The sequence below is a fragment of the Pleurodeles waltl genome, chromosome 6 (genome assembly GCF_031143425.1).
Source record: "Pleurodeles waltl isolate 20211129_DDA chromosome 6, aPleWal1.hap1.20221129, whole genome shotgun sequence".
In the NCBI taxonomy this organism is placed as follows: Eukaryota; Metazoa; Chordata; class Amphibia; order Caudata; family Salamandridae; genus Pleurodeles; species Pleurodeles waltl.
In genome coordinates, this window is record NC_090445.1 from 81,598,308 (window position 1) to 81,605,019 (window position 6,712).

The 6,712-nt window shown below is 52.1% G+C and overlaps 2 non-coding genes across 2 annotated transcripts; both read left to right on the forward strand.

Annotated features, from left to right (window-relative positions):
• The first annotated feature begins 1,099 nt into the window (after window positions 1-1,099).
• On the forward strand, window positions 1,100-1,172 carry TRNAK-UUU (transfer RNA lysine (anticodon UUU)). Its single transcript has one exon. It is a non-coding gene; the product is annotated as a tRNA-Lys (tRNA).
• A 4,816-nt stretch (window positions 1,173-5,988) lies between these two features.
• Window positions 5,989-6,061, forward strand: TRNAK-CUU (transfer RNA lysine (anticodon CUU)). Its single transcript has one exon. It is a non-coding gene; the product is annotated as a tRNA-Lys (tRNA).
• The last annotated feature ends 651 nt before the right edge of the window (window positions 6,062-6,712 follow it).

The window sequence follows — 6,712 nt, forward strand, 5'->3', positions numbered from 1 at the left end:
CTGCCACCTCGCGACACAGGGAGAGTTCACACTGTTCTCTACTGGACATTTAAGTATGTGCCCAGAGACAGGTTGAGAGGACAGATGCATGTATGTACCAGAGTGAGCTCCAGAGAGACTGATGGGGACATAAGACTGGGGTAGAGCGAGAGATGGAGAAAGAGAAAGGTGCCTGTGTCGAGTCAGCAGCAGAGAAAATGAAACAAAGGGGCCTCCTGGGATAACCACACACTACTTCCTCGTAAAGAACACACAGAGGGTGTGTGAAATGACAGAGGCACAGCATCCCGGCTAGCTCAGTTGGTAGAGCATGAGACTCTTAATCTCAGGGTTGTTTGATCGAGCCCCACGTTGGGCGTGATGCTTTTTAAAGGCTTCTCCATTTTCGGGTTGAACATTAACTCTCACCTTTTTCAGATATTTTGCTGAGGCTTAAAACTACACACACACACATCCTGCAGTTTGCTTCACGATTCCCACAGGACTCCACACAACGCAGCACTTCCCGCCCTGGGTGGCGCCGCTGGGAGCGGTCCTAGGCCGAGCCTTTCCTGCGCCCTTTCCTAGCCTGAGCCGCCCGTGCTTACAGCGAGCTCGGAGTCCGCTCCGGTCCGTCCTGTCCCCCCCCATCCTTTCAAAAAGAGGAGTTTAAAGTCTCATCCCCGCTGGTGTTATGATTAAAGTAGGAATGAAAACTACTTTATGTCAGCATCGGGATTTGACCACGGGACTGGGGAAGATACTGCTTTTGAATGTGGTGAATTACACCGCTCGGCCATTCCGGCAGCCTGCGAAACACAGCTCTGGAGGCTGACTGCCACCTCGCGACACAGGGAGAGTTCACACTTTTCTCTACTGGACATTTAAGTATGTGCCCAGAGACAGGTTGAGAGGACAGATGCATGTATGTACCAGAGTGAGCTCCAGAGAGACTGATGGGGACATAAGACTGGGGTAGAGCGAGAGACGGAGAAAGAGAAAGGTGCCTGTGTCGAGTCAGCAGCAAAGACAATGAAACAAAGGGGCCTCCTGGGATAACCACACACTACTTCCTCACAAAGAACACACAGAGGGTGTGTGAAATAACATAGGCACGTCAGCCCGGCTAGCTCAGTCGGTAGAGCATGAGACTTTTAATCTCAGGGTCGTGGGTTCGAGCCCCACGTTGGGTGTGATGCTTTTTAAAGGCTTCTCCATTTTCGGGTTTAACATTAACTCTCACCTTTTTCAGATATTTCGCTGAGACTTAAAACTACACACACACACACATCCTGCAGTTTGCCTCACGATTCCCACAGGACTCCACACAACGCAGCACTTCCCGCCCTGGGAGGCGCCGCTGGGAGTGTTCCTAGGCCGAGCCTTTCCTGCGCCCTTTCCTAGCCTGGGCCGCCCGTGCTTACGGCGAGCTCGGAGTCCGCTCCGGTCCGTCCTGTCCCCCCCCCCATCCTTTCAAAAAGAGGAGTTTAAGGTCTCATCCCCCCTGGTGTTATGATTAAAGTAGGTATGAAAACTACTTAATGTCAGCAGTGGGATTTGACCACAGGACTGGGGAAGATACTGCCCTTGAATGTGGCGCCTTACACCGCTCAGCCATTCCGGCAGCCTCCGGAACACGGCTCTGGAGGCTGACTGCCACCTTGCGACACAGGGAGAGTTCACACTGTTCTCTACTGGACATTTAAGTATATGCCAAGAGACAGGTTGAGAGGACAGATGCATGTATGTACCACAGTGAGCTCCAGAGAGACTGATGGGGACATAAGACTGGAGTAGAGCGAGAGATGGAGAAAGAGAAAGGTGCCTGGGTCGAGTCAGCAGCAGAGAAAATGAAACAAAGGGGCCTCCTGGGATAACCACACACTACTTCCTCACAAAGAACACACAGAGGGTGTGTGAAATGATATAGGCACAGCAGCCCGCCTAGCTCAGTCGGTAGAGCATGAGACTCTTAATCTCAGTGTCGTGGGTTCGAGCCCCACGTTGGGTGTGATGCTTTTCAAAGGCTTCTCCATTTTCAGGTTTAACATAAACTCTCACCTTTTTCAGATATTTCGCTGAGGCTTAAAACTACACACACACACATCCTGCAGTTTGCTTCACGATTCCCACAGGACTCCACACAACGCAGCACTTCCCGCCCTGGGTGGCGCCGCTGGGAGCGGTCCTAGGCCGAGCCTTTCCTGCGCCCTTTCCTAGCCTGAGCCACCCGTGCTTACAGCGAGCTCGGAGTCCGCTCCGGTCCGTCCTGCCCCCCCCCATCCTTTCAAATAGAGGAGTTTAAAGTCTCATCCCCGCTGGTGTTATGATTAAAGTAGGTATGAAAACTACTTTATGTCAGCAGCGGGATTTGACCACAGGACTGGGGAAGATATTGCTCTTGAATGTGGCGCCTTTCACCGCTCGGCCATTCCGGCAGCCTCCGGAACACGGCTCTGGAGGCTGACTGCCACCTCGCGAAACAGGGAGAGTTCACACTGTTCTCTACTGGACATTTAAGCATGTGCCCAGAGACAGGTTGATGCATGTATGTACCTGAGTGAGCTCCCGAAAGACTGATGTGGACATAAGACTGGGGTAGAGCGAGAGATGGAGAAAGAGAAAGGTGCCTGTGTCGAGTCAGCAGCAGAGAAAATGAAACAAAGGGGCCTCCTGGGATAACCACACACTACTTTCTCACAAAGAACACACAGAGGGTGTGTAAAATGACATAAGCACAGCAGGCTGGCTAACTCAGTCGGTAGAGCATGAGACTCTTAATCTCAGGGTCGTGGGTTCGAGCCCCACGTTGGGCGTGATGCTTTTTAAAGGCTTCTCCATTTTCGGGTTTAACATTAACTCTCACCTTTTTCAGATATTTCGCTGAGGCTTAAAACTACACACACACACACACAACCTGCAGTTTGCCTCACGATTCCCACAGGACTCCACACCACGCAGCACTTCCCGCCCTGGGAGGCGCCGCTGGGAGCGGTCCTAGGCCAAGCCTTTCCTGCGCCCTTTCCTAGCCTGAGCCGCCCGTGCTTACAGCGAGCTCGGAGTCCGCTCCGGTCCGTCCTGTCCCCACCCATCCTTTCAAAAAGAGGAGATTAAAGTCTCATCCCCGCTGGTGTTATGATTAAAGTAGGTATGAAAACTACTTTATGTCAGCAGCAGGATTTGATCACAGGACTGGGGAAGATACTGCGCTTGAATGTGGCGCCTCACACCGCTCGGCCATTCCGGCAGCCTCCAATACACCGCTCTGGAGACTGACTGCCACCTCGCGAAACAGGGAGAGTTCACACTGTTCTCTACTGGACATTTAAGTATGTGCCCACAGTCAGGTTGAGAGGACATATGCATGTATGTACCAAAGTGAGCTCCAGAGAGACTGATGGGGACATAAGACTGGAATAGAGCGAGAGATGGAGAAATAGAAAGGTGCCTGGTTCGAGTCAGCAGCAGAGAAAATGAAACAAAGGGCCCTCCTGGGATAACCACACACTACTTCCTCACAAAGAACACACAGAGGGTGTGTGAAATGATATAGGCACAGGAGCCCGCCTAACTCAGTCGGTAGAGCATGAGACTCTTAATTTCAGGGTTGTGGGTTTGAGCCCCATGTTGGGTGTGATGCTTTTTAAAGGCTTCTCCATTTTCGGGTTTAACATAAACTCTCACCTTTTTCAGATATTTTGCTGAGGCTTAAAACTACACACACACACACACATCCTGCAGTTTGCCTCACGATTCCCACAGGACTCCACACAACTCAGCACTTCCCGCCCTGGGAGGCGCCGCTGGGAGCGGTCCTATGCGAGCCTTTCCTGCGCCCTTTCCTAGCCTGAGCCACCCGTGCTTACAGCGAGCTCGGAGTCCGCTCCGGTCCGTCCTGTCCCCACCCATCCTTTCAAAAAGAGGAGATTAAAGTCTCATCCCCGCTGGTGTTATGATTAATGTAGGTATGAAAACTACTTTATGTCAGCAGCAGGATTTGATCACAGGACTGGGGAAGATACTGCTCTTGAATGTGGCGCCTCACACCGCTCGGCCATTCCGGCAGCCTCCAAAACACCGCTCTGGAGACTGACTGCCACCTCGCGAAACAGGGAGAGTTCACACTGTTCTCTACTGGACATTTAAGTATGTGCCCACAGTCAGGTTGAGAGGACATATGCATGTATGTACCAAAGTGAGCTCCAGAGAGACTGATGGGGACATAAGACTGGAATAGAGCGAGAGATGGAGAAATAGAAAGGTGCCTGGGTCGAGTCAGCAGCAGAGAAAATGAAACAAAGGGCCCTCCTGGGATAACCACACACTACTTCCTCACAAAGAACACTCAGAGGGTGTGTGAAATGATATAGGCACAGGAGCCCGCCTAGCTCAGTCGGTAGAGCATGAGACTCTTAATTTCAGGGTTGTGGGTTTGAGCCCCATGTTGGGTGTGATGCTTTTTAAAGGCTTCTCCATTTTCGGGTTTAACATAAACTCTCACCTTTTTCAGATATTTTGCTGAGGCTTTAAACTACACACACACACACACATCCTGCAGTTTGCCTCACGATTCCCACAGGACTCCACACAACTCAGCACTTCCCGCCCTGGGAGGCGCCGCTGGGAGCGGTCCTATGCGAGCCTTTCCTGCGCCCTTTCCTAGCCTGAGCCACCCGTGCTTACAGCGAGCTCGGAGTCCGCTCCGGTCCGTCCTGTCCCCACCCATCCTTTCAAAAAGAGGAGATTAAAGTCTCATCCCCGCTGGTGTTATGATTAAAGTAGGTATGAAAACTACTTTATGTCAGCAGCAGGATTTGATCACAGGACTGGGGAAGATACTGCTCTTGAATGTGGTGCCTTACACCGCTCGGCCATTCCGGTGACCTGCGGAACATGGCTCTGAAGGCTGACTGCCACCTCGCGACACAGGGAGAGTTCACACTGTTCTCTACTGGACATTTAAGTATGTGCCCAGAGACAGGTTGAGAGGACAGATGCATGTATGTACCAGAGTGAGCTCCAGAGAGACTGATGGGGACATAAGACTGGGGTAGAGCGAGAGATGGAGAAAGAGAAAGGTGCCTGTGTCGAGTCAGCAGCAGAGAAAATGAAACAAAGGGGCCTCCTGGGATAACCACACACTACTTCCTCGTAAAGAACACACAGAGGGTGTGTGAAATGACAGAGGCTCAGCATCCTGGCTAGCTCAGTCGGAAGAGCATGAGACTCTTAATCTCAGGGTTGTGGGATCGAGCCCCACATTGGGCGTGATGCTTTTTAAAGGCTTCTCCATTTTCGGGTTGAACATTAACTCTCACCTTTTTCAGATATTTTGCTGAGGCTTAAAACTACACACACACACATCCTGCAGTTTGCTTCACGATTCCCACAGGACTCCACACAACGCAGCACTTCCCGCCCTGGGTGGCGCCGCTGGGAGCAGTCCTAGGCCGAGCCTTTCCTGCGCCCTTTCCTAGCCTGAGCCGCCCGTGCTTACAGCGAGCTCGGAGTCCGCTCCGGTCCGTCCTGTCCCCCCCCCATCCTTTCAAAAAGAGGAGTTTAAAGTCTCATCCCCGCTGGTGTTATGATTAAAGTAGGAATGAAAACTACTTTATGTCAGCATCGGGATTTGACCACAGGACTGGGGAAGATACTGCTCTTGAATGTGGCGCCTTACACCGCTCGGCCATTCCGGCAGCCTGCGGAACACGGCTCTGGAGGCTGACTGCCACCTCGCGACACAGGGAGAGTTCACACTGTTCTCTACTGGACATTTAAGTATGTGCCCAGAGACAGGTTGAGAGGACAGATGCATGTATGTACCAGAGTGAGCTCCAGAGAGACTGATGGGGACATAAGACTGGGGTAGAGCGAGAGACGGAGAAAGAGAAAGGTGCCTGTGTCGAGTCACCAGCAAAGACAATGAAACAAAGGGGCCTCCTGGGATAACCCACACTACTTCCTCACAAAGAACACACAGAGGGTGTGTGAAATAACATAGGCACGTCAGCCTGGCTAGCTCAGTCGGTAGAGCATGAGACTCTTAATCTCAGGGTCGTGGGTTCGAGCCCCACGTTGGGTGTGATGCTTTTTAAAGGCTTCTCCATTTTCGGGTTTAACATTAACTCTCACCTTTTTCAGATATTTCGCTGAGACTTAAAACTACACACACACACACATCCTGCAGTTTGCCTCACGATTCCCACAGGACTCCACACAACGCAGCACTTCCCGCCCTGGGAGGCGCCGCTGGGTGTGGTCCTAGGCCGAGCCTTTCCTGCGCCCTTTCCTAGCTTGGGCCGCCCGTGCTTACAGCGAGCTCGGAGTCCGCTCCGGTCCGTCCTGTCCCCCCCCCCATCCTTTCAAAAAGAGGAGTTTAAGGTCTCATCCCCCCTGGTGTTATGATTAAAGTAGGTATGAAAACTACTAAATGTCAGCAGCAGGATTTGACCACAGGACTGGGGAAGATACTGCCCTTGAATGTGGCGCCTTACACCGCTCAGCCATTCCGGCAGCCTCCGGAACACGGCTCTGGAGGCTGACTGCCACCTTGCGACACAGGGAGAGTTCACACTGTTCTCTACTGGACATTTAAGTATATGCCCAGAGACAGGTTGAGAGGACAGATGCATGTATGTACCACAGTGAGCTCCAGAGAGACTGATGGGGACATAAGACTGGAGTAGAGCGAGAGATGGAGAAAGAGAAAGGTGCCTGGGTCGAGTCAGCAGCA